Source organism: Coregonus clupeaformis, unplaced genomic scaffold (assembly GCF_020615455.1).
Source record: "Coregonus clupeaformis isolate EN_2021a unplaced genomic scaffold, ASM2061545v1 scaf1290, whole genome shotgun sequence".
In the NCBI taxonomy this organism is placed as follows: domain Eukaryota; kingdom Metazoa; phylum Chordata; class Actinopteri; order Salmoniformes; family Salmonidae; genus Coregonus; species Coregonus clupeaformis.
The window spans coordinates 64,140-87,001 of NW_025534744.1; the positions used below are offsets into that span (position 1 = coordinate 64,140).

General features: G+C 45.5%; 1 pseudogene; it reads left to right on the top strand.

The window, feature by feature from the left end:
• The first annotated feature begins 219 nt into the window (after positions 1-219).
• LOC121563073 overlaps positions 220-22,862 on the top strand; it is a 44,955-nt pseudogene continuing 22,312 nt past the window's right edge.

The window sequence follows — 22,862 nt, forward strand, 5'->3', positions numbered from 1 at the left end:
TCAGTGGACGACTTTTTTTTAATTTTTTTTTATGTGTTTGCCCAGTCATTGTCAGAAGTTGATATTTTTTTTTTTTTTTTTTTTTTTTACGGAAGGCGGATTTCAGTCACTAGTCTATTTATTAAAGTTGGAAGAACTCAACTAATTGAGTTGTCTTCAGTTCATGAACTTGGTTCGCGTCTAATCGCTTGACCGCCGGGGTGTCGGGAGAGAACTAGGATGTCTGCGGTGAAAGCGCTGCAACAGTGGTGTAAGATCCAGGTCCAGGGCTACAGAGATGTCAATCACCAATATGAAACTCTTTTCAGGGACGGGATGGTTCTGCGCCCTCATTCACCGAAACAACGACCTCATGTAAGTAGAGGGCAGTATGATAGAACTACTTCGGAGAATTGCAAAAATTCAATTGGTTAAACTCGACAAAACGCAGTAACAAAGAAGGAGTTTGATTTTTGTTTAGTTGAATGGAGAACACGAACGTATTAACGCAGACAAAGTAGCCCTTGTATGAACACGAAAGTCTATTAGTTAAGTTTTTTAGTTGCCTGTAGGTAGTTCCCTGTAAGTATCAGTAGCCAAAACAACATGGGAATGAAAACCCCTACAGCTCTTGCCAACTCAACGTGGTAGTAAACATTTGTGCTTCCTTCCGATTTATAAACTAATCCCAAAATTAAAAACTGAATTTGACAAGATTTCCGACTATAACAATATCTGTATATCAGTCAAATTTCATCAGTGATCTAGCCTACTCTTTTCAAAAAATATTCTCTATAAAGACACCGCAAATTATAGGTTTACAGTAAACAGTTGATGACAGGGTAACAGTCTAAACATAACATGACTATTTGAGATAATCAGTAGCCTAGGCAGTCTACTGTTTGAAAGACAATGCGTCTTTTCCAAGCATGTTTCACTCAAAGGTGAACTCAGTCTAAAGTCCCCAAATATATATATATATTTAGAATTCAGTGGAAAACGTGTGTGTGACTGACACATGCCTTCCATTCTGAGAGAGTTGCATTTTTGATATTTAATAATAGCAAAGGGAAGCTGGTCATAAGATGGAGTGACATCATTGATGCCATCTTTATGATTGCTTCAAGCTCTAGTGAATACGTTTTTGAATGCTCCTGCAAAGGAGTGGTAAACGTGTGACTAGGTTGAGATCCAGGAATAATGGCAGGTAGCTTGTGTCAGTGGTGTGATTGATGTGTCATGTCATCCAACCTAATCTGTGCTTCTTCTCCTCCTCCTCAGTGACTTTGATTCCCTGATGAAGGAGAATGTTTATGACAACAACCACCTGGCAAGTTGCTGTTAACACACACACACACACACACACACATCAACTGTTTACTGTAAACCCATAATCTACTGTGTCTTTAAAGAAAGATTTGACAAAAGGCTAGGCTATCTCACTGATGAGACTGACTGATCTATAGATATACACGTGTGTGTGTGTGTGGGGGAAATTAGGCAGAGCATCCCAGCATCTAGAATACACTACAGAACTAATGTATTGAAAGGTCATGTCTATCCTGTGTGTGCTAGTGACCAGACTACACTACAGAACTATCTGTCTCTATCAGTGGTGGCCTTCTGTTTAACTGAGCTGCTGACCTTTAGGCCAGCCGAGTTCACCACTCCACACCATAGACTACTATAGATTATACAGCCAGCCGAGTCTCACCACTCCACACCGTAGACTACTATAGATTATACAGCCAGCCGAGTCTCACCACTCCACACCGTAGACTACTATAGATTATACAGCCAGCTGTCTCACTACTTCCACACCATAGACTACTATAGATTATACAGCCAGCTGAGTCTGCACCACACTGTAGACACTATAGATTATACAGCCAGCTGAGTCTCACTACTCCACACCGTAGACTATAGATTATACAGCCAGCTGTCTCACTACTCCACACCATAGACTACTATAGATTATACAGCCAGCTGAGTCTCGCTACTCCACACTGTAGACTACTATAGATTATACAGCCAGCCGAGTCTCACTACTCCACACGTAGACTACTATAGATTATACAGCCAGCGAGTCTCACTAGCCACACCGTAGACTACTATAGATTATACAGCCAGCTGAGTCTCACCACTCCACACCATAGACTACTATAGATTATACAGCCAGCGAGTCTCACCACTCACACCATATACCACTATAGATTATACAGCCAGCCGAGTCTCACCACTCCACACCGTAGACTACTATAGATTATACAGCCAGCCGAGTCTCACCACTCCACACCGTAGACTACTATGGATTATACAGCCAGCTGTCTCACTACTCCACACCATAGACTACTATAGATTATACAGCCAGCTGAGTCTCAGCTACTCCACACTGTAGACTACTATAGATTATACAGCAGCTGAGTCTCACTACTCAACACCGAGACTACTATAGATTATACAGCCAGCTGTCTCACTACTCCACACCATAGACTACTATAGATCTATACAGCCAGCTGAGTCTCGCTACTCCACACTGTAGACTATATAGATTATACAGCCAGCGAGTCTCACTACTCCACACCGTAGACTACTATAGATTATAAAGCCAGCTGAGTCTCACTACTCCACACCGTAGACTACTATAGATTATACAGCCAGTGAGTCTCACTACTCCACACCATAGACTACTATAGATTATAGCAGCCAGCTGAGTCTCACTACTCCACACCATAGACTACTATAGATTATACAGCCAGCTGAGTCTCACTACTCACACCGTAGACTACTATAGATTATACAGCCAGCCGAGTCTCACTACTCCACACCGTAGACTACTATAGATTATACAGTCAACTGACTGTCACTCCAGACCATACACTCCAGAAAACTGGCCTCCATTTTAGCACCAATTCATTAAATAGGGCCCTAGCTATAACACTCTAACACTTCTAGCACCATACTTGATATAGAACTACAGTAACATTCAGCCTCTGAATTATTCTGATGTAGAACTACAGTAACATTCTAGCCTCTGAATTGTTTGGATATAGAACTACAGTAACGTTCTAGCCTCTGAATTATTCTGATATAGAACTAAAGTAACATTCTAGCCTCTGAATTATTCTGATATAGAACTACAGTAACGTTCTAGCCTCTGAATTATTCTGATATAGAACTACAGTAACATTCTAGCCTCTGAATTATTCTGATATAGAACTACAGTAACGTTCTAGCTCTGAATTATTCTGATATAGAACTACAGTAACATTCTAGCCTCTGAATTATTCGATATAGAACTACAGTAACGTTTCTAGCCTCTGAATTATTCTGATATAGAACTACAGTAACGTTCTAGCCTCTGAATTATTCTGATATAGAACTACAGTAACATTCTAGCCTCTGAATTATTCTGATATAGAACTACAGTAACATTCTAGCCTCTGAATTATTCTGATATAGAACTACAGTAACATTCTAGCCTCTGAATTATTCTGATATAGAACTACAGTAACATTCTAGCCTCTGAATTATTCTGACATATAGTACCAGTCAAAAAGTTTGGACACACCTACTGATTCAGGGGTTTTTTCTTTATTTTTACTATTTTCTACATTGTAGAATAATAGTGAAGAAATCAAAACTATTAAATAACACACATGGAATCATGTAGTAACCAAAAAAGTGTTAATCAAATGAAAATATATTTGAGATTCTTCAAAGTAGCCACCCTTTGCCTTGATGACAGCGTTGTGCACTCTTGGCATTCTCTCAACCAGCTTCACCTGGAATGCTTTTCCAACAGTCTTGAAGAAGTTCCCACATATGCTGAGCACTTGTTGGCTGCTTTTCCTTCACTCTGCGGTCCAACTCATCCCAAACCATCTCAATTGGGTTGAGGTTGGGTGATTGTGGAGGCAGGTCATCAGATGCAGCACTCCATCACTCTCCTTCTTGGTCGAAAAAGCCCTTACACAGCCTGGAGGTGTGTTTTGGGTCGTTGTCCTGTTGAAAAACAAATGATAGTCCCACTTAAGCTGCAAAACCAGATGGGATGGTGTATCGCTGCAGAATGTGTGGTAGCCATGCTGGTTAAGTGTGCCTTGAATTCTAAATAAATCATTGTCACCAGCAAAGCACCATCACACCTCCTCCTCCATGCTTCACGGTGGGAACCACACATGCTGAGATCATCCGTTCACCTACTCATGGCCACAAAGACACGGTGGTTGGAACCAAAAATCTCAAATTTGGACTCATCCAGACGAAATCGACAGATTTCCACCGGTCTATTGTCAATTGCTTGTGTTTCTTGGCCCAAGCAAGTCTCTTCTTCTTATTGGTGTCCTTTAGTAGTGGTTTCTTTGCAGCAATTTGACCATGAAGGCCTGATTCACGCAGTCTCCTCTGTGAACAGTTGATGTTGAGATGTCTGTTACTTGAACTCTGTGAAGCATTTATTTGGGCTGCAATCTGAGGTGCAGTTAACTCTAATGAGTTTATCCTCTGCAGCAGAGGTAACTCTGGGTCTTCCTTTCCTGTGGCGGTCCTCATGAGAGCCAGTTTCATCATAGCACTTGATGGTTTTTGCGACTGCACTTGAATAAACTTTCAAAGTTCTTAATTTTCCGTATTGACTGACCTTCATGTCTTAAAAGTAATGATGGACTGTCGTTTCTCTTTGCTTATTTCAGCTGTTCTTCCCATAATATGGACTTGGTCTTTTACCAAATAGGGCTATCTTCTGTATACCACCCCTACCTTGTCACAACGCAACTGATTGGCTCAAATGCATTAAGGAAAGAAATTCCAGAAATTAACTTTAACAAGGCACACCTGTTAATTGAAACGCATTCCAGGTGACTACCTCATGAAGCTGGTTGAGAGAAAGCCAAGAGTGTGCAAAGCTGTCATCAAGGCAAAGGGTGGCTACTTTGAAGAATCTGAAATATAAAATATATTTTTATTTGTTTAACACTTTTTTTGGTTACTACATGATTCCATATGTGTTATTTCATAGTTTTGATGTCTTCACTATTATTCTACAATGTAGAAAATAGTAAAAATAATGAAAAACCCTTGAATGAGTAGGTGTCACCAAACTTTTGACTGGTACCATATGTAAATGCAATATCAGTTTTTATATTTTTTAATACATTTGCAAAAATTTATAAAAACCTGTTTTTGTTTTGTCATTATGGCTTATTGTGTGTAGATTGAGGAGGGGGAAAAAAACTATGTCATCCATTTTAGAATAAGGCTGTAACATAACAAAATGTGGAAAAAGTCAAGGTGTCTGAATACTTTCCGAATGCACTGTAGTTAGTCCAGATAGCTATTGGTTAACTACATTGACCCTTTTTGCACTAACCTTGACTCATCACATACACTGCTGCTACTGTTTATTATGTCACTTTACTCCCTAGTTATACGTACATATCTACCTCCGTTACCTCGTACCCCTGCACATGGACTCGGTACTGGTACCCCGTGTATATAGCCAAGTTATTACCTCGTACCCCTGCACATGGACTCGGTACTGGTACCCCGTGTATATAGCCAAGTTATTACCTCGTACCCCTGCACATGGACTCGGTACTGGTACCCCGTGTAGATAGCCAAGTTATCGTTACTCATTGTGTATTTATTATTACGTGTGATTTACTTTTTATTCTACTTCTCTATGTTCTTCTCTCTCTGCATTGTTGGGACGGGTCCGTCAGTAAGCATTTCACTGTTAGTCTACACCTGTTGTTTACCAAGCATGTGACAAATAACATGTGATTTTAGATCTTGTTTTTTAAGATTGCTAGAGCCATGCTACAAAACACTGTCGATATGTAGATCTGCTGACTCAGGGATTTGTCTGTAGTGGCAGAGACTCTGAGACAATGAGTTTGTCTCATTCCAACACTCCCACGCCACACATTACTGGAATAGCTGGTAAAGTGACTGTGTGAGAGATGTCTTTGTTCCTATTTCTGTGTTTGACAAGTCCACTAACTGCTGAATTTGCATGGCAGAATGTGTGTGTTTGAACTCCTTGTTTAGAGTACCTGCTATTTTAGGTCTTAGTGTGTGGAATGGACTGTGTGTGAATGCAGCCCAAGCAACTGAAATAGCTGGCCGGCCTAGTTCTAAAGCCGCATTTGTGGGCCAGATCAGAAAAGTATGAGAAGAAATAAACAGTCAAGACCGGATAGGGCAGGCTAGATCACATCAATGATTCAGGACAGAAAAGAGACAGACATGTAAAGACAGGACAGGACAGATCACATCAATGATTCAGAACAGAAAGAGACAGACATGTAAAGACAGGACAGGGACAGATCACAGCAATGATTCAGGACAGAAAGAGACAGACATGTAAAGACAGGACAGATCACATCAATGATTCAGAACAGAAAGAGACAGACATGTAAAGACAGGACAGGACAGATCACAGCAATGATTCAGGACAGAAAGAGACAGACATGTAAAGACAGGACAGGACAGATCACAGCAATGATTCAGGACAGAAAGAGACAGACATGTAAAGACAGGACAGGACAGATCACAGCAATGATTCCAGGACAGAAAGAGACAGACATGTAAAGACAGGACAGGACAGATCACATCAATGATTCAGAACAGAAAGAGACAGACATGTAAAGACAGGACAGGACAGATCACAGAAATGATTCAGAACAGAAAGAGACAGACATGTAAAGACAGGACAGGACAGATCACAGAAATGATTCAGAACAGAAAGAGACAGACATGTAAAGACAGGACAGGACAGATCACAGAAATGATTCAGAACAGAAAGAGACAGACCTGTAAAGACAGGACAAGACAGATCACAGCAATGATTCAGAACAGAAAGAGAAAGCATAGCAGGACCATCAACAGTCTGGTGAGTTGTTGGGGATTTCTCCTGTTAGATTCCTCACTTTCGCATCAGAAATGTTCCTGGCTTTCCTCATGACAGGGAGAATGAATGGAAATCTAGGCAGTTTCAACCGTCAAAGTGTGTGTGTGTGTGTCTCTGCCTGCAGCAGGACATGGACATGCTCCCCTCATCCACACCATTTCCAGGAACACCAACTCCATGGAAACAGAAAGGAAGGACAGAAGAGCTACTCCATGAGTGCGTTCCAAGTAGGGGCCCTGTTCCTATAAAGTCCACTACTTTTGACCCAAGCCCTATGGACCCTGGTGAAAAGTAGTGCACTATTTAGGGAATAGGATGGCATTCGAGCTGTAACCCATGACAACATGATTTGATAACCAACTAGAGGCAACATGTCTGTGTCTGAAACCAGCTGAATGTTATCAGTTCATCACTACAGCTATAAAAAACTGTTTACATTACTATGATCCAACTTTCACCCCTGAAGGCAGGCCAGCCATGACACACTTTGACTGTTGAAATCTCAAGGCTAACTCTCCCTTCTCTCTCTTTGCCCTGAGGAAAGCAGTCCCGGCGGGGGGAAACAGGATCATTCCGATACAAAAGTGAAAATGTAAAGTGTGAAATGGAGCCTAACGGGTGAAATTCCCTCTAATTTCCCAGACTGTTGATATGGCCTGTTATGTTTTCAGAGGACATGTAACTATGGCAACTACGTCAATCATTAATAACTGGCCTGCGTGACACAGAGCTGTGTGTACGGTAGTCTGAGTGCCAGTCACTTTAGCTAACGTTCCACTCCTTGTCATTGCCAGATAGACTGGGCCTTTCAGCAACCTCAACTTTGAATAGGCAGCTGGATTTATGGTGGAGTTTCTCATTGGTTGTTGCAAGTGACATTAATATTTTCCATGACAACACGTGGAGCCTCAAATAGAATTAGAACAAAGCCAAAAACATTTAGCTGTTCGCTGGTTCTATGTCAGAACAATTCAGAGGCTAGAATGTTACTGTACTTCTACAGTACCAGTCAAAAGTTTGGGTTTTCTTTATTTTTTAAAACTATTTTCTACATTGTAGAATAATAGTGAAGACATCAAAACTATGAAATAACACACATGGAATCATGTTGTAACCAAAAAAGTGTTAACCAAATCCAAATATTTTATATTTGAGATTCTTCAAAGTAGCCACCCTTTTCCTTGATGACGGCTTTGCACACTCTTGGCATTCTCTCAACCAGCTTCACCTGGAATGCTTTTCCAACAGTCTTGAAGAAGTTCCCACATATGCTGAGCACTTGTTGGCTGCTTTTCCTTCACTCTGCGGTCCAACTCATCCCAAACCATCTCAATTGGGTTGAGGTCGGTTGGTTGTGGAGGCCAGGTCATCTGATGCAGCACTCCATCACTCTCCTTCTTGGTCAAATAGCCCTTACACAGCCTGGAAGTGTGTTTTGTGTCATTGTTCTGTTGAAAAAAACAAATGATAGTCCCACTAAGCGCAAGCGCAAACCAGATGGGATGGCGTATCGCTGCAGAATGCTGTGGTAACCATGCTGGTTAAGTGTTCAGCAAAGCACCCCCACACCATCACACCTCCTCCTCCGTGCTTCACGATGGGAACCACACATGCTGAGATCATCCGTTCACCTACTCTGCATTTCTGGCTTCAAAGTTGCCCTGTGGCATGTGACCACATTGCCCCCCAGTGCTAAATGCTCAGAGGGTGAACTTGTGGCAGGGATGCATAAGTATTTATTTGTCAGACAACTCAATTGTGGGAAGTTGGATGCGTGAACTCGCCACCACTACAAAGGATCAGCCTCACTGTCTGCTGCCATCATCAGTGTAGCTGTCCAGTTCTTGCTCGATGACCTGTCTCTGGGTTCTAAAGGCAGGTGAACTACTGGTTTTCTTAAAGAAGCTCTTCTTGGACTTCTTTTCTGATTGTGGAGCAGTGGCAGCTTCTTTCTCTCTCTCACTCTGGACCTCTTCAAGAGAGAAATCTCCCACTGCTGTGTTCCCCTACCAGGAGGGCTTCAGTCTCGGAGGCAGCTCTCACCTTCAACTCCACCAGCTTCTCAGTGGTCATGTAGGTGGTCTTGAACCTTGGGTCCAGAAAGGTAGCCATGGTGAGCAGCTCATCTGTTTCAGGGTCGGTGTATTTGTCATTCAGGTAATTAATCTCTCGGGTCAGTTTGGATTCGCCCTCATTTGATTTCAGAACCTCCGTCTTGAACAAATGGAGGACCGACTCCAGATAGGACACACTCACGTATGTCTCTCCTGACAGGGCATCTGTGAAATCCTGGGAGGGGCTGAAGTGCTGCCATGATAGATTCAAATACCTCAATGTCTTGCCAGGAGGGTGCAAGGTGACATGTTTTTTTGTCTGCTGCCAGGACTGTGATGGCCTTTTCCTGCTCCAGGACTCTTTCCATCATCTGTAGTCGAGATCCCCACCTTGTCGGGGTTTCCGTGATGAGCTTGTGGAGGGGCAGGCTCAGTTTATCCTGTGCACTTGTCAGGGCCTTCTGCTTCTTCCAACTATAGGAAAATGTGCTGACCACTTTCCTGCACACTCCTGTGGCTCGGGAAACCCGAGGTTCGTTTTGGACACTCCTCTCTGAAAAATAAAAAGGTGAAAAAAGGAATTACATATGAATCAGAATTATTCAATATAAATAACATTTGCATCTGCTGTAATTACAACAACTTACAGCATGGACACGGGACATGATTACACATTTTATCCATCTATAGATTTACACACAACTGCTGTGATTAAGAGAGCTATGTTGCTTTAGAAAACGGGATCATTTATTGAGTAGGCTATTTATTATTGAAAGAGGATATTGAAACCCTAGGCTAATGTATCAATTATAAATAAAAGCAATGTAATCCATGTAATATTATAGATTTGCATAGCTGTATATACAGCTGTGGAAAAAAATTAAGAGACCACAGCGAAGTTTTTCTTAAATCAGCATCTCTACATGTATGACAGCCATTCCATCCAGTGTCCGTTGAATTCCAACACAGGCACACCTCATTCTACTGAATTAGGTACTGATTAGGTGATCGCATGAACCAAATCTTATTTAACGAGGAAAAGTATAAAATCCACTGCTGTGGTCATCACTATCCTCTTGCAATAGGACCAGCTGGATGGTAAAAACAGTGCTAATAGTACCTCAAAAGTAATATTAATCAAAAAATAACTATTGACCATGCCAAAAGAGTTGAAAAGGAAAGTTTTGAGTGAGGAAAAGAAGGGTTCAATTCTGGCTTTACTGGCAGAGGGATACAGTGAGCGTCAGGTTGCTTCCATCCTTAAAATTTAAAAGACGGCGGTTCATAAGAACAAGGTCAAGCAGCAGACATTGGGGACAACAAAGCTACAGACTGGCAGAGGGCGAAAACAACTCTCTACTGACCGGGATGACCGCCAACTCATTCGAATGTCACTCAACAACCGAGGATGACATCAAGTGACCTACAAAAAGAATGGCAAACGGCAGCTGGGGTGAAGTGCACAGCGAGGACGGTTTGAAACAGGCTCCTAGGGGCAGGGCTGAAGTCGTGCAAAGCTAGAAAAAAGCCCTTCATCAATGAGAAGCAAAGAAGAGCCAGGCTGAGGTTTGCAAAGACCATAAGGATTGGACCGTAGAGGACTGGAGTAAGGTCATCTTCTCTGATGAGTCCAATTTTCAGCTTTGCCCAACACCTGGTCGTCTAATGGTTAGACGGAGACCTGGAGAGGCCTACAAGCCACAGTGTCTCGCACCCACTGTGGTGGAGGATCGGTGATGATCTGGGGGTGCTTCAGCAAGGCTGGAATCGGGCAGATTTGTCTTTGTGAAGGACGCATGAATCAAGCCATGTACAAGGTTGTCCTGGAAGAAAACTTGCTTCCTTTTGCTCTGACATTGTTCCCCAACTCTGAGGATTGGTTTTTCCAGCGGGACAATGCGCAATGCCACACAGCCAAGGTCAATCAAGGTGTGGATGGAGGACCACCAGATCAAGACCCTGTCATGGCCAGCCCAATCTCCAGACTTGAACCCCATTGAAAACTTCTGGAATGTGATCAAGAGGAAGATGGATGGTCACAAGCCATCAAACAAAGCCAAGCTGCTTGAATTTCTGCGCCAGGAGTGGCATAAAGTCACCCAACATCAATGTGAAAGACTGGTGGAGAGCATTCCAAGACGCATGAAAGCTGTGATTGAAAATCAGGGTTATTCCACCAAATATTGATTTCTGAACTCTTCCTTAGTTAAAACATTAGTATTGTGTGGTTTAAAAATGAACATGAACTTATTTTCTTTGCATTATTCGAGGTCAGTTACAGTTAATAAGTTATTCTGCATTTGAAGTTGTTGTTCTTAAGTTACGTTATTTTTCTACGCGTTTTGGACGTTGAAACTTACAATGTGTAGCCTGTGTCTGAAACACCCTAGTCTTGTCCATTTGTTCTGCTCCAATGCCTTGACCATGTTCGATCCGCTGTCGGTAGTCATACACACTTGACGCAACTCTTTCAAGCCCCAGGATGAAAGTGCCTCCCTCAGCCCAGCTGCAATTATTTCTCCAGTGTGGTCGTCTGGGAAATAAGAGGTCTGAAGGCATTTGCTTTGCAGCTTCCAGTTGTCGTCAATGTAATGAATCGTGAGGCTAATGTATGGCTCTGTGGTCCATCTTGACCATAAGTCGGCAGTGGTAGAGAAGAATGCAGCGTTGCGGATTTCGTTGGCAACTCTGTCCCGACATTCTGTGTAGAGTTCTGACAGACATGTTTTGCTGAAAGTATTTACGGCTCTTGTTGGAATTGGTTCCATGTCTTTTTCGCTATGTGATACGTAATTGCACTCGTTATCTCATTCCACTTCTTGCTCTTCTTGTCATAGGGAGTACCACTAACGAATGATGCCTTGAGTGACAGCTGAGTGCGGGACTGCCGTGAAGATGTCTTGGGACTTGCTCCGCTGCTCCGGGGGTTTGTTGCTCGCATTCTGGTAGAATCTTCATATTCGCGCACATGCAGGGTTTTCAGGTGGTGAAAAAGATTGCTGGTGTTTCCACCTTTGGCACAATGGGTCAACACAACTTACACAGTACTGGTTCCACCTTTGGCACAATGGGTCAACACAACTTACACAGTACTGGTTCCACCTTTGGCACAATGCGGCGACACAACTTACACAGTACTGGTTCCACCTTTGGCACAATGCGGCGACACAACTTACACAGTACTGGTTCCACCTTTGGCACAATGCGGCGACACAACTTACACAGTACTGGTTGCCTTTGGCACAATGCGGCGACACAACTTACACAGTACTGGTTCCACCTTTGGCACAATGCGGCGACACAACTTACACAGTACTGGTTCCACCTTTGGCACAATGCGGCGACACAACTTACACAGTACTGGTTCCACCTTGGCACAATGCGGCGACACAACTTACACAGTACTGTTTGCCTTTGGCACAATGCGGCGACACAACTTACACAGTACTGTTTGCCTTTGGCACAATGCGGCGACACAACTTACACAGTACTGTTTGCCTTTGGCACAATGGGTCAACACAACTTACACAGTACTGGTTGCCTTTGGCACAATGGGTCAACACAACTTACACAGTACTGGTTGCCTTTGGCACAATGGGTCAACACAACTTACACAGTACTGGTTGCCTTTGGCACAATGGGTCAACACAACTTACACAGTACTGGTTGCCTTTGGCACAATGGGTCAACACAACTTACACAGTACTGGTTGCCTTTGGCACAATGCGGCGACACAACTTACACAGTACTGGTTGCCTTTGGCACAATGGGTCAACACAACTTACACAGTACTGGTTGCCTTTGGCACAATGGGTCAACACAACTTACACAGTACTGGTTGCCTTTGGCACAATGGGTCAACACAACTTACACAGTACTGGTTGCCTTTGGCACAATGGGTCAACACAACTTACACAGTACTGTTTGCCTTTGGCACAATGGGTCAACACAACTTACACAGTACTGTTTGCCTTTGGCTAGCACAATGCGGCGACACAACTTACACAGTACTGTTTGCCTTTGGCTAGCACAATGCGGCGACACAACTTACACAGTACTGGTTGCCTTTGGCTAGCACAATGCGGCGACACAACTTACACAGTACTGTTTGCCTTTGGCTAGCACAATGCGGCGACACAACTTACACAGTACTGTTTGCCTTTGGCTAGCACAATGCGGCGACACAACTTACACAGTACTGGTTGCCTTTGGCTAGCACAATGCGTCGACACAACTTACACAGTACTGGTTGCCTTTGGCTAGCACAATGCGGCGACACAACTTACACAGTACTGGTTGCCTTTGGCTAGCACAATGCGGCGACACAACTTACACAGTACTGGTTGCCTTTGGCTAGCACAATGCGGCGACACAACTTACACAGTACTGGTTGCCTTTGGCTAGCACAATGCGGCGACACAACTTACACAGTACTGGTTGCCTTTGGCTAGCACAATGCGGCTGACACAACTTACACAGTACTGGTTGCCTTTGGCTAGCACAATGCGGCGACACAACTTACACAGTACTGGTTGCCTTTGGCTAGCACAATGCGGCGACACAACTTACACAGTACTGGTTGCCTTTGGCTAGCACAATGCGTCGACACAACTTACACAGTACTGGTTCCACCTTTGGCTAGCACAATGGGTCAACACAACTTACACAGTACTGTTTGTTGGTCGAGGTCGGATATCTTAAAGCCAAACCAGTTCCAAACGACAGAGGAGGCCCTCTTTTTTTCGAACCAATTCTTCGTCATTCTGCAAATCAACCTTTAGCGTTATTTTCCTTGTCTTCAGTCAACCCCAAGGCTTGAGTTTCGGACACTTTTGCTACCGAAAGGAGTTTACTTCACTAAATGTTTGCTTACTAGTTTTTTTTCTTTGTTTTTAGTATAATAAACCATTTGAACTAGCCCGCTAGGCTGTATCACTCGACAGGGACATTTTGAAAGAAACAAAAAAGCCTTAATTCATACATTAATTTATCATGATATGGCAAAATCCATATCATGGCACAACGTCATACCGGTATTCACGTTCATACTGGTATACCGCCCACTTCTAGTATGATGCTACAAGCTTGGCATGCCTGTATTTTGGGAGTTTCTCCCATTCTTCTCTGCAGATCCTCTCAAGCTCTGTCGGGTTGGATGGGGAGCGTCGCTGCACAGCTATTTTCAGGTCTCTCCAGAGATGTTCAAGTCCGGACTCTGCCTGGGCAACTCAAGGACATTCAGAGACTTGTCCCGAAGCCACTCCTGCATTGTCTTGGCTGTGTGCTTAGGGTCGTTGTCCTTTTAGAAGGTGAACCTTTGCCCCAGTCTGATGTCCTGAGCGCTGTGGAGTATATTTTCATAAAGGATCTCTCTGTACATTGCTCCGTTCATCTTTCCCTCGATCCTGACTCGTCTCCCAGTCCCTGCCACTGAAAAACATCCCCACAGCATGATGCTGCCACCACCAAGCTTCACCATAGGGATGGTGCCAGGTTTCCTCCAGACGTGATGCTTGGCAGCTTTAGGAAGAGTCTTGGTGGTTCTAAACTTCTTCTATTTAAGAATGATGGAGGCCACTGTTCTTGGGGACCTTGCTGCATACATTTTTTTGGTACCCTTCCCCAGATCTGTGCCTTGACACAATCCTGTCTCGGAGCTCTACGGACAATTCCTTCAACCACAAGGCAGCCAGTCAAGATGCTCTCAGTGGTGCAGCTGTATAACTTTTTGAGGATCTGAGGCCAAATCTTTTTATCCTGCTGAGGGGGAAGAGGCGTTGTCGTGCCTTCTTCTTCTTCTGTGTGTTCCCAGGCGTTCTAACCTTCTATATGTCTGTGTGTTCCAACCTTCTATATGTCTGTGTGTTCCAACCTTCTATATGTCTGTGTGTTCCAACCTTCTATATATCTGTGTGTTCCAACCTTCTATACAGCTGTGTGTTCCCAGGCGTTCCAACCTTCTATATATATGTGTGTGTGTGTGTGTTCCCAGGCGTTCCGGGTAGCGGAGGATGAGTTGGGGATCCCAGCTCTGTTAGATGCTGAGGACATGGTGGCCCTAAAGATACCAGACAGGCTCAGTATACTGACATACGTCTCTCAATACTACAACTACTTCCATGGGAAATCACCTAGTGAGTACACACACACACAGACACAGTGAGGAGACATGTGGAAGCAGATATACACGCCCACATGATACGGGCACACACACACTGGAATGAACTTTGTGATCAGTTAGTGTGTGTGTGTGTGTGTGTGTGTAGTTGGCGGCATGGCGGGGATAAAGCGTCCAGCGGAGGCGTCCACAGAACAGGGGCCTTCTGGGAAAAAGAACCAAGCAGTTGTCTCGAAGGTCTTCCCCGCCTCTAACCCCTCTAAATCCACTACTGAGAACCGCCCTCCGCCCTCCTCCTCACCCAAAGCCTCACCCAGACCAGACAGGCCAGCACAGGTAAGGATCTCCTTTACATCCTCTTCTCCAGGGAGAGATGCCCTCCTGTAGGTTTTCACTCCAGCCCCAGTTGTAACTAACATGATTCATCTTATCAACAAGCTAATTATTAGAATCAGCTGCTAGATTAGGGTTGGAGCGAAAACCTACCGGAGGGTAGCTCTCCAGGAACAGGGTTGGCGTTAACCTACAGGAGGGTAGCTCTCCGGGAACAGGGTTGGCGTTAAAACCTACAGGAGGGTAGCTCTCTGGGAACAGGGTTGGCGTTAAAACCTACAGGAGGGTAGCTCCCCGGGAACAGGGTTGGTGTTAAAACCTACAGGAGGGTAGCTCTGCGGGAACAGCGTTGACGTTAAAACCTACAGAGGGTAGCTCTCCAGGAACAGGGTTGGAGAACCCTGCTCTACACACGCATACACTCTTCTGTGAGGCTGTCTAACACCGATGCCGCTCTCCCAAACGAGTACAAACCCTTTCTATACTCGTGTTGAGGAAAACAACATTGATCCTCCTATGAGGGCTCTCGTTATCTGTGGCCGACATGAGTAAGACTTTTAAGCGCGTGAATACTCGCAAAGCAGCCGGCCCTGACGGTATCCCTGGTCACGTCCTCAGAGCTTGCACAGACCAGTTGGCTGGAGTGTTCACGGACATTCAACCTCTCCCAGTTAGTAATCCCCACATGCATCAAGATGTCCACAGTTGTCCCTGTATCCCACCTGGACAAGAGGAATGTGTGAGTGCTGTTCGTTGACCTCAAATTTCAGCACAATAGTCCCTCCAAGCTTGTCATTAAAGGATAACTCCATCCAAAAACTATCTTTTGGAATTTATTTCATTAGCCAATTGTTGATATAGTCCCAACATGTCTGCATGTCAGTGATCACGTTTTCAAGATGTATAACTTTCACAATAAAGAAATACAGCCGGTATGATGCATTTTGGGACTGAACACCTCCCTCTGCAACTGGATTCTGGACTTCCTGACGGGCGGACCCTAGTTGGTGAGGGTAGGCAACAACTCCTCCGCCAAGCTGACTCTCAACACGGGGGCCCCCAGAGTGTGTGTGCTCAGCTCCCGCACTCTCTGTTCACCCAGGACTGCGTAGCCACGCACCACTCCAACAACATTAAGTTTGCTGACGACACGGCGGTGGTAGGCCTGATCGGCGACGAGACAGCCAACAGGGAGGAGATCAGAGACCTGGCAGTGTGGCGCCAGGATAACAACCTCTCCCTAAACATCAGGAAGACCAAGGAGCTAATGGTGGACTACAGGAAACAGCAGGGGGAGCATGCCCCATCCATATCAACAGGAAACAGCAGGGGGAGCATGCCCCATCCATATCAACAGGAAACAGCAGGGGGAGCATGCCCCATCCATATCAACAGGAAACAGCAGGGGGAGTATGCCCCCATCCATATCAACAGGAAACAGCAGGGGGAGTATGCCCCCATCCATATCAACAGGAAACAGCAGGGGGAGTATGCCCCCATCCATATCAACAGGAAACAGCAGGGGGAGTATGCCCCCCATCCATATCAACAGGAAACAGCAGGGGAGCATGCCCCATCCATATCAACAGGAAACAGCAGGGGGAGTATGCCCCCATCCATATCAACAGGAAACAGCAGGGGGAGTATGCCCCCATCCATATCAACAGGAAACAGCAGGGGGAGTATGCCCCCATCCATATCAACAGGAAACAGCAGGGGGAGTATGCCCCCATCCATATCAACAGGAAACAGCAGGGGAGTATGCCCCCATCCATATCAACAGGAAACAGCAGGGGGAGTATGCCCCATCCATATCAACAGGAAACAGCAGGGGGAGCATGCCCCCATCCATATCAACAGGGCTGCAGGGTAGAGGATCGCTAGAGCGCGATGAGCCAAGTAAAGCCCCCCGGCCAAACCCTCCCCTAACCCGGACGACGCTCTATGGGACTCCCGGTCACGGCCGGTTGTGACACAGCCTGGGATCGGACCCCAGGCTATAGTGACGCCGCACCACTCGAGAGGCCCTCATACTGTATATTCTATTACGTACATACGTCTCATACTAGTTTATTTGTTTTATTTCCTTCAACTTTTTATTACTCCTTGTTTAGTTTTTTTAACTTTTGTATTGGGTATTTGATTCTTGATGGATATTTTTTTTTTTTTTTTTTTTTTTTCACCTTTATTTAACCAGGTAAGCCAGTTGAGAACAGGTTCTCATTTACAACTGCGACCTGGCCAAGATAAAGCAAAGTAGTGCAATAAAAACAACACAGAGTTACATATGGGGTAAAAAACATAAAGTCAGAAATACAACAGAAAATATATATACAGTGTGTGCAAATGTAGCAAGTTATGGAGGTAAGGCAATAAATAGGCTATAGTGCAGAATAATTACAATAGTATTAACACTGGAATGCTAGATGTGCAAGAGATTATGTGCAAATAGAGATACTGGGGTGCAAAAGAGCAAAATAAATAACAATATAGGGATGAGGTAGTTGGGTGGGCTAATTTCAGATGGGCTGTGTACAGGTGCAGTGATCGGTAAGGTGCTCTGACAACTGATGCTTAAAGTTATTGAGGGAGATAAGAGTCTCCAGCTTCAGAGATTTTTGCAATTCGTTCCAGTCATTGGCAGCAGAGAACTGGAAGGAATGGCGGCCAAAGGAGGTGTTGGCTTTGGGAATGACCAGTGAGATATACCTGCTGGAGCGCAGACTACGGGTGGGTGCTGCTATGGTGACCAATGAGCTAAGATAAGGCGGGATTTGCCTAGCAGTGATTTATAGATGGCCTGGAGCCAGTGGGTTTGACGACGAACATGTAGTGAGGACCAGCCAACAAGAGCGTACAGGTCACAGTGGTGGGTAGTGTATGGGGCTTTGGAGACAAAACGGATGGCACTGTGATAGACTACATCCAATTTGCTGAGTAGAGTGTTGGAGGCTATTTTCTAAATGACATCGCCGAAGTCAAGGATCGGTAGGATAGTCAGTTTTACGAGGGCATGTTTGGCAGCATGAGTGAAGGAGGCTTTGTTGCGAAATAGGAAGCCGATTCTAGATTTAACTTTGGATTGGAGATTCTTTATGTGAGTCTGGAAGGAGAGTTTACAGTCTAACCAGACACCTAGGTAGGTATATTGATATTGTAGTGCATTGTTGAAGAGTTTAGCAAGCAGGCATTTCACTGTACCGTGTGCACGTGACCAATAAAACTTTGATTTGGTTCTATTGTTCTAACTCAGGGCTCTTCAACCGTTTCTTGCCCGGGGATCACCATAATATGTTAACAAAAACATTTTGTCTTACCATCAGGTGAATGGTAATCAAAATGTATAAATGTAGGTTTTTAATTCAACATTCGTTTTCTGTTGCTAGCGATAGTAATAAAAACATTGAAATAAAAATGATCATTGTTTCTTTTTAAATAAATAAATATATATATATATATTATTTTTCACGGACCCCCATGTAGTACCGTCAGGAACCCCTAGGTGGCTGCAGACCCTAGGTTAAATACTCCTGTTGTAACTAACAGAATGCTATTCTGTCTTTCTGCCCCCCATCACTAACCCCGCCTCCCCAGAAGGATGTGTTGTCGGAGCGCTCCAATAAGACAGGGACTCTGACCAGTAAGTGTTCCGTGTGCAATAAACATGTTCACCTGGTCCAGAGACACCTAGTGGATGGGAGGCTGTATCACAGGAACTGTGCCAAGTAAGACTTAACTGTTTCACCATGTTTAATTACTGCAACACCTTCCTACTGTAACATGTATTACTATAACAATCAGAGCCTGTATCACAGGAACTGTTTCAGGTAAGACTTTACCATGTTAATTACTCTACCATGTATTGTTATACCAGTCACCTATTGAAATGGTTCACTATATGGATATGTACCTAGTAAGACACCTGTACTTTACACGGCATTCATTACTGTAACATGTATCAGTTTATACACAGATATATCAGTTTATACACAGACAGGTGGGGACATAGATTTGGTTGGTTGACAGACGTCCAGACAGACACAGAACATTGTTAGTGTTTTTGTTTCAGCTACCACTGGTCTTGTGTGTTCTCCATATATAGTTGGTGTTCTATGTCATCTCTGTTCTCCAGGTGTAGTGAGTGTTCCAGCACCCTGCTGTCTGGTAACTGTAAACCTGGAGCAACACCTGGCTCCTTCATCTGTACCTCCCACCACCACCCCGAGGGGACGACGCCAACACACACCCCCCTCCGAGACCTGCCCAAATACACCCCTCACCCCCCTCCCACTGTCAAGACCACCCCTCTCTCAGACCTCTCCAGGAATATCCCCGGCCCCAAATACACAGCTCCCCCTAAATCCACCCCTGCTCCGACACCCACCAATACCCCCTCCAAATTGGGCCCCTAGCTGGCTGAGCTCCAAATCAGACGGATCCAAAACCACTAGCCCCTCTGCCGCCACCTCGGGGCCCAGCCCGGGCTCTCTCCTCGCGGCCCAGCCCGGGGCTCTCCTCCTCGCGGCCCAGCCCGGGCCTCCTCCCTGGGCATAGTGAGCCCTGCAGCCTCTGGACCCACCGCAGCTCGCGGAGCTTCAACACTACAGCTGCCACCACCACTCCCACAGCATCCAAGACCCAGCAGGCCCGGCTGCAGTTCTTCCAGCCTGGGAACAACACCACCACTGGGCAGGAGAACCAGGGCAAGACCCAGACTTGGGGACAGGGTCTACCCACAAATAGAGTCCTGAACGCGGGCACGCAGGGGACAGTAGTGGGTGTTGGTCAGGGCGTGAGTGTGGTAGTGAGTTTGGGTGGCGGTGGGATAGGGGTTAAGGGAGGGGATGTGGTTGTAGGTGGGGGTACAGGTGGAGACAGGGATGTGGTTCAGGGTAAAGGTAGAGTTGTCTTCAAGATGGATGATGATGTGAAAGCTTCTCCATCTAAAGAAGACCATAGTACCAAGACCCGGGCTGCTGCTGTCATCACTAAGAAACTAACAAACAACAACAACAATACTACTACTACAACAACAACAGCTGGTGCTTCTAGTCCTCCCTGGCACCCTATAGAACTGAAGAAGACTGAGAACAGGTGAGAAATCTCAGACATTCACATAACTGAATAATATTAGAGCAGGGTTTGCCAAACTCTGTCCTCAGGACCCCAAGGGGTGCACGTTTTTAGGTTTTTGCTCTAGAACTACACAGCTGATTCAAATAATCATTTTCCCGGAACACATAGTGAGTGCGAAAGGGGGGTTATCCGGGGGGCTCTGAGGTCCCGGAACACATAGTGAGTGCGAAAGCGGGGGGGTTATCCGGGGGTCTCTGAGGTCCCGGAACACATAGTGAGTGCGAAAGCGGGGGGGTTATCCGGGGGGCTTTGAGGTACCGGAACACATAGTGAGTGCGAAAGCGGGGGGGTTATCCGGGGGTCTCTGAGGTCCCGGAACACATAGTGTTCTATATCGTGGAGCTCCGCCCCATAGGGGAGCTCTGCTCCTAATGGTTTAAGGCGGAGCGTAGCGCTCCAAAATGTACTCCCTGCCGAGCCTAACACTTCCCATCGAAACGAGAAAGTCAAGCCTAGCAATGGCTGCAACCGAGTCCCGCAGTACTGCAACTAAAAACCCCTACGGGCGTCACAATATACCACGTCATCGGTTAAAAAACCCGCCCCACCTAGTCCAATGGCAATGCCAATGACTAGTGGGCAGATCACCAGAATAGAAGCCATACTAATCTGTACTAGCAGATAGATGTGCCTCAATATCCTGTGAAAACACTACCGACCACTAATGGAATGACATCAAGTGTCACTCTACATTATGAACGCGGTAGACCGCCTCACTCACTCAATGGAATCCCAGAGATTAGTGGGCAGGAACAAAAACATGAGTCATACTAACTGAACAAGCAGATAGATGACCTCATATTCTGTTAATCAACGCATGCCTCTACTGTACTGATCCTGTCAGTCAGGATTCATGTCACAAAATATGTTTTCTTATCCAAAGCGGACCTGATGGAAACCCAGTCCATAGTCCTGCTTTTCCCTCTCTTCCTAGCTCCAGATCTCCCTTCAGCTATGCTGAATACAGACCTAGCCAAAGAGTTAGAAAACACATCTGTCAAAAACACGTCTTCCTAACCAAAGCGGACCTGATGGAAACCTGAGTCCACAGTCCTGCTTCTCCTCTCTTTCTTGCTCAAGATCTCCCTTCAGCCACGCTGAGTACAGATCGAGCCAGAGAATTAGAAGACATATCTAAGAGATAGAAACGGATAAATGGAGACGGTGTCGGCCAGGATGCTGCTCTACAGATATCCTCTACTCCTGTTCCTCTAAAAAGGGCAGTAGAAGCCGCTACTCCACGAGTGGAGTGAGCTCTGATACCCTGAGGCAATTGCCGCCCTGCTACCTCATAAGCTGTCTCAATGCCTTCACAAAGCCAGTGAGACAGCCTCTGTTTTGAAAGTGGTCTACCTAGTGCAGCCGCACCGTGACACACAAACAACTGAGGCGATGACCTAATCGCTGCTGTGCGCTCGACGTAACACGCCAAAGCGCGTACCGGGCACAGGCGATGGAGCTTTCCCTCACTCCTCTCTCTATGAGGAGGAGGAGAAAAAGCCCACAGCTCCACGGTCTGTGACCTATATGAACTCTTAATAACCTTCGGCACAAATGCCGGGTTAGGACGTAACACTGCTCTGCTCAGGTCACCATTGATGGCCAGGCAGTCAGGTCTCGTCGAAAGAGCACACAAATCACTGACCCGCTTAGCTGTAGTCAAAGCGAGCAACAGTGCTGTCTTGATAGACAGCATCTTGAGGGGTATTTGATTCAATGGCTCGAACGGCGACTTACATAGCGCTTCGAGTACCAAAGCCAATCCCACTGAGGAAGCGTGACTCTAGGTGTTGGCCTAAGTCGCCGCGTTCCTAATAGGAAGCGTTTCACTAGAGGGTGACTAAAGACATTGTCTCTGCCAAAACCCTCATGACAAGCTGAAATCGCTGCTGCAAACACTCTAATCGTGGCAGGCGATTTTTGCTTATCAAACATGAGCTGCAGAAAAGAGAGAATACTCTCCACCTGACAGCTCATGGGGTCCACACCTTGTGTGACACACCATCGTGAAAACACGTTCCATCTACTGGCATACATCTTAGAAGTGGAACTGGCACGTGAACCCTGTATGGTCCTGATCACTGCATCAGATAACCCACGGCGCTCTAGCCTGTCCCTCTCAGCAGCCAGGCCTTCAGTGGTTGGCCGATTATGGGCAATTTCCCTATCGTGCCAGCCGCCTGAGACAACGCGTCCCGTCTGTGGAATTGGCCAAGGTGGCGCAATCAACATCTGACTCATCTCCGCAAACCACGGAGCCCCGGGCGATCGGGCGCTATCAGTATCACTGACAGCCCCCTGACCTCACCCTGGCTAGCAGTGGGAGAAT